At 34.3% G+C, this 9589-nt stretch overlaps 1 long non-coding RNA gene across 3 annotated transcripts; it reads right to left on the reverse strand.

Annotated features, from left to right (window-relative positions):
- Positions 1–1441: 1441 nt before the first annotated feature.
- On the reverse strand, positions 1442–4403 carry LOC145051521 (uncharacterized). 3 transcript variants are annotated; one of them, XR_013683674.1, is made up of 5 exons: positions 4155–4403; positions 3813–4015; positions 3678–3718; positions 3443–3536; positions 1442–2558 (listed from the first exon to the last, which is right to left on the reverse strand). It is a non-coding gene; the product is annotated as an uncharacterized LOC145051521 (long non-coding RNA). The 3 variants fall into 3 exon arrangements; XR_013683673.1 differs by having other exon boundaries at positions 1442–2286; positions 2461–2558; positions 3813–4403; XR_013683672.1 differs by having other exon boundaries at positions 3813–4403.
- Between the last annotated feature and the right edge of the window lie 5186 nt (positions 4404–9589).

A 9589-nucleotide genomic window follows, 5' to 3' on the forward strand; every position in this document is an offset into this window, starting at 1 on the left:
CATTTGGGGTGAAATCAGGAAGCATCATCTTCGATGTGGATGGTTCATCTGTCGAGCAAGGCAAAAGGAAAACGGAAGTAGCTGGGATCGGTTGTGTGATTCGGCTATGTGATGAAGATGCCGAATGTATGTTGTATGAAATTAGGTCAACGGAATAGAGAGGCGGAGAGTACTTATAGGAGTTTACAAAATTAGGGTAATGTTTATTTACCTGAATACCCTTTATAATTTTCTTTAATTTGAAATATATATTTTAAATGTATTAATAATTAGAAAAATAACAATTAATTATAGCCACACATCTTAGAAATTAGATGGTCTAGATCTGTTCTCGCGTTCTCAACCTTTTAGGTGTTCTCATTTGATCCTACTCCTATATATATATATATATATATATATATATATATATATATATATATATATATATATATATATATATATATATATATATATATAGAGAGAGAGAGAGAGAGAGAGAGAGAGGATTGTATAGGAACTCAATAATTGTTAGAAACCGCGAATACTAATGTTAACCTTTAATTTTAAAAATTCAATGGCATAGATAAATCTAACAATTTTCTTTTTTATTAAAACTAGAAAAGATTCCCCGGCGTTGCCGGGGTCGGAAGGTATTGCATTGTAAAGTAAAGTAGCATGTTGAATTGGATTGAGATAACCTAGTAAAGGAAGATAAACAGTGTCATCTAATTACATAAGTAAAGAAATCTAAATCATTATTTCTTGCAATAAATAAGGAAAATAAGGAAATGGTATCACAAATTGAACTTTATTGCCATGTATGGCAGCGGCCGGAAAAACAATCCGGAAAATATAAACCGTTGTTTTTTGTCCGTTAATGTGAGGGTAATTTGGTCTTTTAAGGTAGTAGGGACTGAATTTGTGACAATGGGTAAACCATATGGACCATTTATGTAATTTTAGCGGTGGTGGTGGTGGTGGTGATGCCAGTTGGTGGGTGGTTTTATGGTATTGATTGAGTATTTTCTAATAAATAAAACATTAATTTAAAACCAAAAAAGAGAAATACAAATTAATAAAAAAAAATAGGATTAGGAGTAAAAGAATGATTTCAGTTTTCATCGTTGTCCTCAATGTGTTAAATCTGGTAAACTACACGGACCAATCGTGTAATTTTGTCTAATAATAATAATAATAATAATAATAATGAGGGACCATTTTTGCCAAAAGACTAAATACTAATAATATGTAACAAAAGGCGAGGGTTATGAAAAATTCAAACGAAAGTGAAAGGGTTGTTTGTGAACAAAAGCATAAAGGTGAAGGGTCAATGTTGTAAGTAGTTTTTTAAAACCAACATAAGTTGGAGGACCAAAAGTGACAAAAAAAGAAGAGCAACCATACATAACCTTAGGGACCAATCTTGCCAAAGACTTAGAAAATTTACTATTCCTAACTTTCATATCTTTAATATATACTACTAAAGTACCCTCGCTTTGCGGGGGTTGGATTTGTGTTCGACTGTTTGCAAGAGGCGGAGCCATCATAACTCATTTAAGTGAATGTAAGGAAATAAAAGTAGGATGGTATATGTTAATACACAAACAAATGAAAATTCATTCTTATTTTCAGCATCAGCCAAGTAAACATGACAATGGAATGGGATGGTTCATTCCATTCCACTATTCATTGTAGCTTTTATAGTTAACTGATCAAGTTGTGGAGTTGGAAATGCCTTAAACCATGATCCAGAAACCATAAGCTTTGGAATATGATTGACACTTCAAGCTGCAAACAGAGTTCAATACGAAAAATATCAATCATCAGAGAGTAATGAAGTCTCGTTGTAGGTATGTGTGAATTAGCGGCAAAAAAAAAGAACAATTAGACCATCAATAATATGCACCTCCACCGGTTATCTCAATTATCACCTTTTTCAAGAAACATTTTTTAATGCTATAAAATATTTCATTTTAGAATTTAAGATATTAATTTTAAAACGAAGCTTTGTCACATCCTCCCATGATCTTGAGATCATATCCCTTAAACTCATGCTAATCAACAAGGTAGATAAGTTTAATAAATTTTTGTTTTCATTAGCTATACCTTTCCTAGCACCCATAACTTTGAAAGCATTTAAAGAATGAATGAAGGAAAGTATCGGCTTAAAAACTCCAAGATGGCTGACCTTATGAAAAGAAGATTGTCTTTTTTGAGTTTTAAATCACATATTATAACTATTAAGAACAAAAATATAAGCAAATAAAAGTTCTGATTACCTGTTTCGTTTCTCAAGATGTGTTTTCCCTGAAACAATATCCATTGTTATAGTAAAACAAAATATGTGTAATAAGAATATACATATTATGAAAAGGGATTAAATGAAGCATCTCATTCAAGTAAACATATGAAGCACTCACTTACAAACTCATACAACATGATGGTTATAAAACAAATGAAACACAAAAGAAAAGAACTTACATTTGATGATGAATCATATTACCACTTTGCTTTTAATTGCCCAAACTCTTTTCTGCACCTAACTCCTAGCTTTCTCCTAAAGTAGAAACAAGTGGATGCTGAAACAAAAATCAAACTTTTCTAAGATATTTTTTAAATATTGAAAAAAATCAAAATACAAATAAATCCACATCATCATACATCTAACCTCTATGGTGTGCTATTTGCTTCAAAATAAAACAAAAGATTACTACTAAATCTAATTCACTGATATTGCTAACTTGTAAAAGTTGTAGAGGCTCTTTTAGTATGAGAAGTCAACCTTTTTGTAATCAGGAACTGGTGTTTTTTAACAATAAAGGGCATATTGATCTTTTTTCTGTTTGGTTTTATTTTCGTATAATATTATTGATATAAAACCATGGCTTGAGGTTCAGGTTTGCAAGGTAAGTACTGGGTTAATAGATTATTGCTGCTACAACCATTAATTCATATTAGAGGCGACATAGGAGTAATTATGTAAAGTTTTACCTAGCATTTTCCATTGAGCTTCAAGAGAATAATCATTAAACAAACCTGCCCAAAAGTTGTAAGGGCCATCAAAAAGTTACCCAGGAAAGATGTAAAACAATTTATTTAATAGAGGAACATTACGTCTAGTAAACATTTTCAGGGGCAAAATCATAAATAGCAGCTGGAATTGGCAACTTGGGCTGTGTTTTAATAACATATGAGCCCAATGACAGAAAGTTGACCTAGAAAGGGAAAATTAGGTGGAAAGAAGAAGAATCAATCGTAAATTCTCATCCAATTACTTTTGTTTCTCCCTATTAAATGCTTGTAGTTACAACCCACATAGCACTAAGATTTGGAGAAGATAGAGTATTTCGGTTTAGATATTCATTTAAACTACCATGCCCTTGAAATTGCAATTAGAGATTCAAATATGTTGTGAAAACCATTAATAAACATCTTTACATCAGAAAGCAAAGGTAAAAGATACCTCAATATGAGTAACCAACTCAATTGTAAAAATTGAGTTACCCATTGATCAGGTAAATTGATTACTTAGTCCGACATTCAGACTTGCTTATCACCTGTTTCATTTCAACAACTATTTAAGTAAATCCCATTAATAGGAAGAATGAAGGAAAAAGGGTAAATAAATATCCCGTTTGTTCGGTATGGTTAATTGGAGTCTAAAGCCTATAAAATGAAAAAAAAAATGAGAAATATACCAATTTCAGAGTCATGAGTTGCTTACAATCGTTATGAATGACTGAAAAGCATTTCATCGAGCATATGGTGAGCAAAGCTGATAAGAATAGCAAGTTCCAATATCAAAAACAAAATAGAGAAGACAGAAAAATTACGGAGTAGGTGGAAAAAGAAAGAGTCGATCGAAGTCGATGCAGATCCTTTTTCCAAAAGAAACAGAAGTTAGAGAAAGAGGTGGAGCAGATGATGAAGAATAGTATGCATCGAATAATCCAGAAAACCACTCACCTCCTACTTTTAGCTGTTCTTCGACTGACCCTCAATCTCTCACTTCGTCTTTCCCCTTCCCTTTCAATTCCTGGTAACAGTGAGGCGCGAACGAACCAAATCCAAATAAATATAAAGTAAGGATTAGCGCATACCCTAAAAGTTTGAAGAAGTTTAAGAATTTCTAACCAAGAAAATTAGTTGAGGACTTGCCTTTGTAGCTAACTCACCGGAGGTGGCGGAGGCCGATGATTGTAGAGAGACGGTGGAGAGACTGTGAACTGTATATTGTGGAAGAAGAGGCCTTATTTTTTTTTTGTTTCAAAGGTAGAAGAAGTTCGATGGTAGCACCAACCATTCTTTCAATCAATTTAGGGAAAAAGGAGCGGAGCAGATGTCGTTGAAGGAGTAAAATAGCATCCCAAAGTCGCAAACAACGGATGAGGCAGGTAGTGAGAGAATGAAGGTGAAGGAGAGCAGTGTAGACATTGGAAGTCAACAAAGTTTTTTAGGTCCTATGAGTAATATGTCATCGAGTACATGATTGAGCCAACTGCGGAAGCGTATGGTACTCGGCTCATTTCTGCTATTTCAGCTTCGGTACTCGGACTTTGAGTCTTACTCAACTTGGCATTACTTTGTATCGGTAATTCTCCCTTCTTCGAGTTTTCCATACTAAAACGTTTTAGTACCTTCTCTAAGTAAGTGTTCTGACTAAGTCCAATTAGTCTCTTACTTCTTTCTCTCACTATCCTTATTCCCAAAATTTAAGAAGCCTCTCCGAGGTCCTTCATAGCGAAGCACTTCCCGAGCCAGGACTTAACTTCCTGCAGAGTCGGGATGTCGTTTCCTATGAGTAATATGTCATCGACATATAGAACGAGAAAGCTAACTATACTCCCACTGGCTTTGACATATACACAAGATTCATCTTCGCTTTGTACAAATCCAAACTCTTTGACCATCTCATCGAAGCAAAGATTCCATCTGCGAGACGCTTGCTTAAGTCCATAAATGGACTTCTCAAGCTTACACACTCTATTCGGATGCTTCAGATCCACAAACCCCTCTGGCTGAGCCATGTAAACATCCTCAGCCAAATTTCCGTTAAGGAAAGCAGTCTTGACATCCATCTGCCAAATCTCATAATCATGAAATGCGGCAATCGCTAGCATCACTCTAATAGATTTTATCTTCGCAACTGGTGAGAAGGTCTCATCATAGTCAACTCCTGGAGTTTGAGTAAAGCCCTTCGCGACCAATCGCGCTTTATATGTGTGTATGTTTCCATCCACGTCGGTCTTCTTCTTGAAGATCCATTTGCACCCAACGGTCTTACGTCCGAGCACATTATCAACCAAATTCCAAACTTGGTTATCATACATGGATTAGATCTCTCTATCCATTGCCTCTTTCCATTTCGCAGACTCCGGGCCTGCCATGGCTTCCTTATAGCTATTAGGTTCATCAAGATTTATTAGTGTACCATCACTAATATACGTATCCCCTTCGGTAGTAATATGAAAACCATAAAACTGGGGTTGAACTCTAACTCTATCGGAACGTCTAAGAGGTAAGGATTCGTCAATCGGTTCAACCGGAGTTTCCTCCTCGGGTTGAGTGCCAGCGGTAGAGGTTCCTTCATCTATCGACTCATGAATCTCTTCAAGCTCGATTTGCCTCCCACTGTCTCCTTGGCCTATGAGTTCTCGCTCTCGGAAAACTCCTCTCCTTGAAACAAAGACAACATTGTCCTTCGGTCTATAGAAGAGATATCCAAAGGATTTCTGCGGGTAGCCGATGAAAATACATCGCTCACTACGAGGTTCGAGCTTGTCGTGAGTATCTCGTCTTACGAAAGCCTCGCAACCCCAAACCTTGATATGTGCCAACGAGGGAGCTTTCCCTGTCCACATCTCGTGAGGTGTTTTGGCAACCTTCTTAGTAGGGACTCGGTTAAGGATATGGGCGGCAGTCTCTAAGGCATACCCCCAAAAAGAGATTGATAGTGAAGCACGACTCATCATAGAGCGAACCATATCCAATAAGGTTCGATTACGCCTTTCTGCCACACCATTCAACTGCGGTGTCCTAGGAGGCGTCAATTGTGAAACTATTCCACACTCCTCGAGATAATCGTGGAATTCAAGACTTAGGTACTCTCCTCCTCGATCGGATTGAAGCATCTTGATTTTCCTGCCCAATTGATTCTCCACTTCATTCTTGAACTCTTTGAACTTTTCAAAAGTTTCTGACTTTTGCTTGATCAAACAGATATACCCATATCTACTATAGTCATTGGTAAAAGTCACGTAGAAGCGGTTCCCATCATTCGTGGTTGATCTAAACGGTCCACATACATCGGTATGTATTAGGTCTAACAGACCCTCACCCCTTTCGCAAGTACTTGTGATGGGTGACTTAGTCATCTTTCCAAGTAAACAAGACTCGCACGTGTCATCTTCCCTAAGGTCGAATGACTCCAACACTCCATCCTTTTGGAGTTGGGCTACGCGTTTCTTGTTGACATGTCCAAGACGACAATGCCACAAGGATGTTCTATCCATACTATTGGAAGAATTTATGTTCAAAACATCATTTCCTAAGTTATCAACAATCATAACAGTTTCATATATTTCATTACATGGTATAGCTTCAAAATAAAAGACACCATTTAGATAAGCTAAAATAGAATTATTCTCATTATAAAAAGAAAATCTAAAACCTTGTCTAAACAAACCATGAAATGAAATGATGTTTCTAGCCATTTCTGGCGAATAGCAATAATTGTTCAAATCTAAACATAAATTATTCCTAAGCACTAAAGAATACACTCCAATCTTGGTATAGGCGACGATCTTCTGTTCCCCATGATTAGATTGATCCTTCCTTGCTCCACATCCCTACTTCTTCTTATTCCCTGCACATTAGAACAAATGTGATAACCACAACCGGTATCAAGAACCCAAGAAATAGCATGATTAGAATCGTTAGATTTAATTGTGTATATACCTGCGAAAGATGGCTTGATCTTTCCTTCTTTGATGCCTTGTAGGTACTCTGGGCAGCTTCTCTTCCAATGTCCTATCTTGTGGCAGTGGTGGCACTCTGCCTCCTTCGGGTTAGGGCAGGGCTTAGCAGGATCAACTTTAGTCCCACTAGAAGAGGCACCATCTCGGGCTTTAACCTTGCGATAGTTCTTAGACGAAGCCTTCCTCTTCTTTCCCTTCCCTTGTCCAATAGCCAAGACAGGAGCAGCATGCAGATTGGGAGTTGGTGCAACAGACTTGTCTTTGAAGTTGCTCTCAGCGACCCTCAAGAGACTTTGGAGTTTGCTTAGGGTGACCTCCTCTTTGTTCATGTGGTAGGTCATCCTAAATTGATTGTAGCTCGGAGCCAAAGAGTGAAGCACCATGTCGATCGCCAAGTCTTCCCCGAAGTCAACATTTAACTTGCGAAGGCGGTCGACATACCTTTGCATCTTTTGCAGGTGCACGGTAAGAGACTCTCCATGACCCATCTTAGCGGAAATCATGTTAGTGAATATCTCATAACGCTCTTGTCTCGCGTTTTGGTGGTATCTCTCCAATAAGTCTTGATGCATCTCGTACGGGTACATGTCCTCATAGGACTTTTGGAATTCGGAGTTCATGGTGGCTATCATGATGCAATGTACCTTCGTTGCATCGCGCTCATGAGTTTCAAAAGTGGTCATTTCAGCCAGAGTAGCGATTTCAGGGTTGATTTTCTCGAGCTTCTCATCGAGGACATACTCCTTATCCTCATAGCGAGTAATTGTGCGAATGTATCTTATCCATTCGCTAAAGTTCGTCCCATCGAAAGTGACCTTTTGACAAAGGCTCATCAATGTGAAAGAACTAGCAGTAGCGTTATATGATAATATATACATCTATTAAAACTGCATAATCTCAATCTTTTGAATGACCTCTACCCGCGGGTTACTCATAAATAAAATTAAATATAATATATGGTTTAATGTTATTTATAGTTGTTGTTATTGTTAATTAACTTTTTTAAATTTATTTAATTAACATTTTAACTTCTATCATTGTAATTATTTAAAACATCAAACAATTTTTTTTTTATGATTTTAAAGGTAACAATATAATCATTTATATAGAGTTATTTTGAGGAAGATGGGTTGATGTCAATGAATAATATTGTTCAAAATATGATGTCAATAACATAACCATTTTAAACATAAAATTTTCAACATTTTAACAGTATATTTTGAACGTACGCTGCGCAGCGCGCGGGAATTCATCTAGTATATGAATAATCGCTTCCTCCATACTTATTCATATAGGAATATACATATTCGTATATGAATGCACATATTCATATATACATTTCTATATGAATATACATATCAATATACATATTCATATATGAATATGATCTGTTCCGTCGGCACGGTATGATGGAGCGCTTAGACGTTAGCTTAGAAATGAGTAACCCAGATTCATTTCCTCATTCTCAACCTTTTTCTCTACTGAATTGAACCCTTATATATATATATATATATATATATATATATATATATATATATATATATATATATATATATAATATATATATATATATACACATACACACTAGGCGAATGCCCGCGAGTTGCGCAGAAACATCTATATAGCCGAAATCTTTACAAATATATGTTTTTTTAAATATAACAATACTGTTGTTCAATTTGATATAATAATACGTATACTAAGTTGATATAGTGTATTAACTATTTTGAATTATATGTTTATATATATATATATATATATATATATATATATATATATACATCTATTAAAATTGCATAATCTCAATATTTTAAATGACCTCTACCCGCCGGTGACTCATGAATAAAATTAAATATAATAAATAGTTTAATGCTATTTATAGTTGTTGTTATTATTAATTATTTTTTTAAATTTATTTGCAGAACGTTTTAATTTCTATCATTGTAAATATTTAAAACATTAAACATTTTTTATTTTAAAGGTAACAATATAATCATTTATATATAGTTATTTTCAGCTATTTTTATTGTAAGTTATTTTAATATACTTATTTGAAAGCTTTTAACGATTATAAAAATATCTTTAGAAATTATATTTGAGTTAAACTGATATTACAATTTAGTTTTTGCATTTAGCACTACAATTTATCACATTTAACTATTCACAAAAGATTCTTTGGATTTTTTAAGTGGAACTATAATTTATATTAAAGTTGACCCTGTTATGTTATATTTAAATTAACAATTTAAGTATTTTGTCCAAACTGTTCAAAATTATAGCTTTAAACTGATAATGGTTTACATACAACAACATATTAAATCTAATAAATTATGTATAGTATGTAAAAGTTAAAGACATAATTTTATAAGTAGAAGTAAAAATAGTATTTTAATATTGAAATTTAGTTTATTTATGATTACACTTTAGGTTTGATACTCATTTAACCTTATTAACCAACTTATAATCATTATTAGAAACACACTACAATTTATCACTTTTAACTATTTACAAAATATTTTTTAGGTTATTTAAGTTAAACTAAAATTTATACTTAAGTTGATCCTATAAGGTTATAGTTAAATGAGTAATTTAAGTATTTTATATAAATTGTTCAAAAGTTGTAGCTTCAAATT

Source organism: Lactuca serriola, chromosome 5 (genome assembly GCF_051521515.1).
Source record: "Lactuca serriola cultivar US96UC23 chromosome 5, Lser_US96UC23_V15, whole genome shotgun sequence".
NCBI classification, from domain to species: domain Eukaryota; kingdom Viridiplantae; phylum Streptophyta; class Magnoliopsida; order Asterales; family Asteraceae; genus Lactuca; species Lactuca serriola.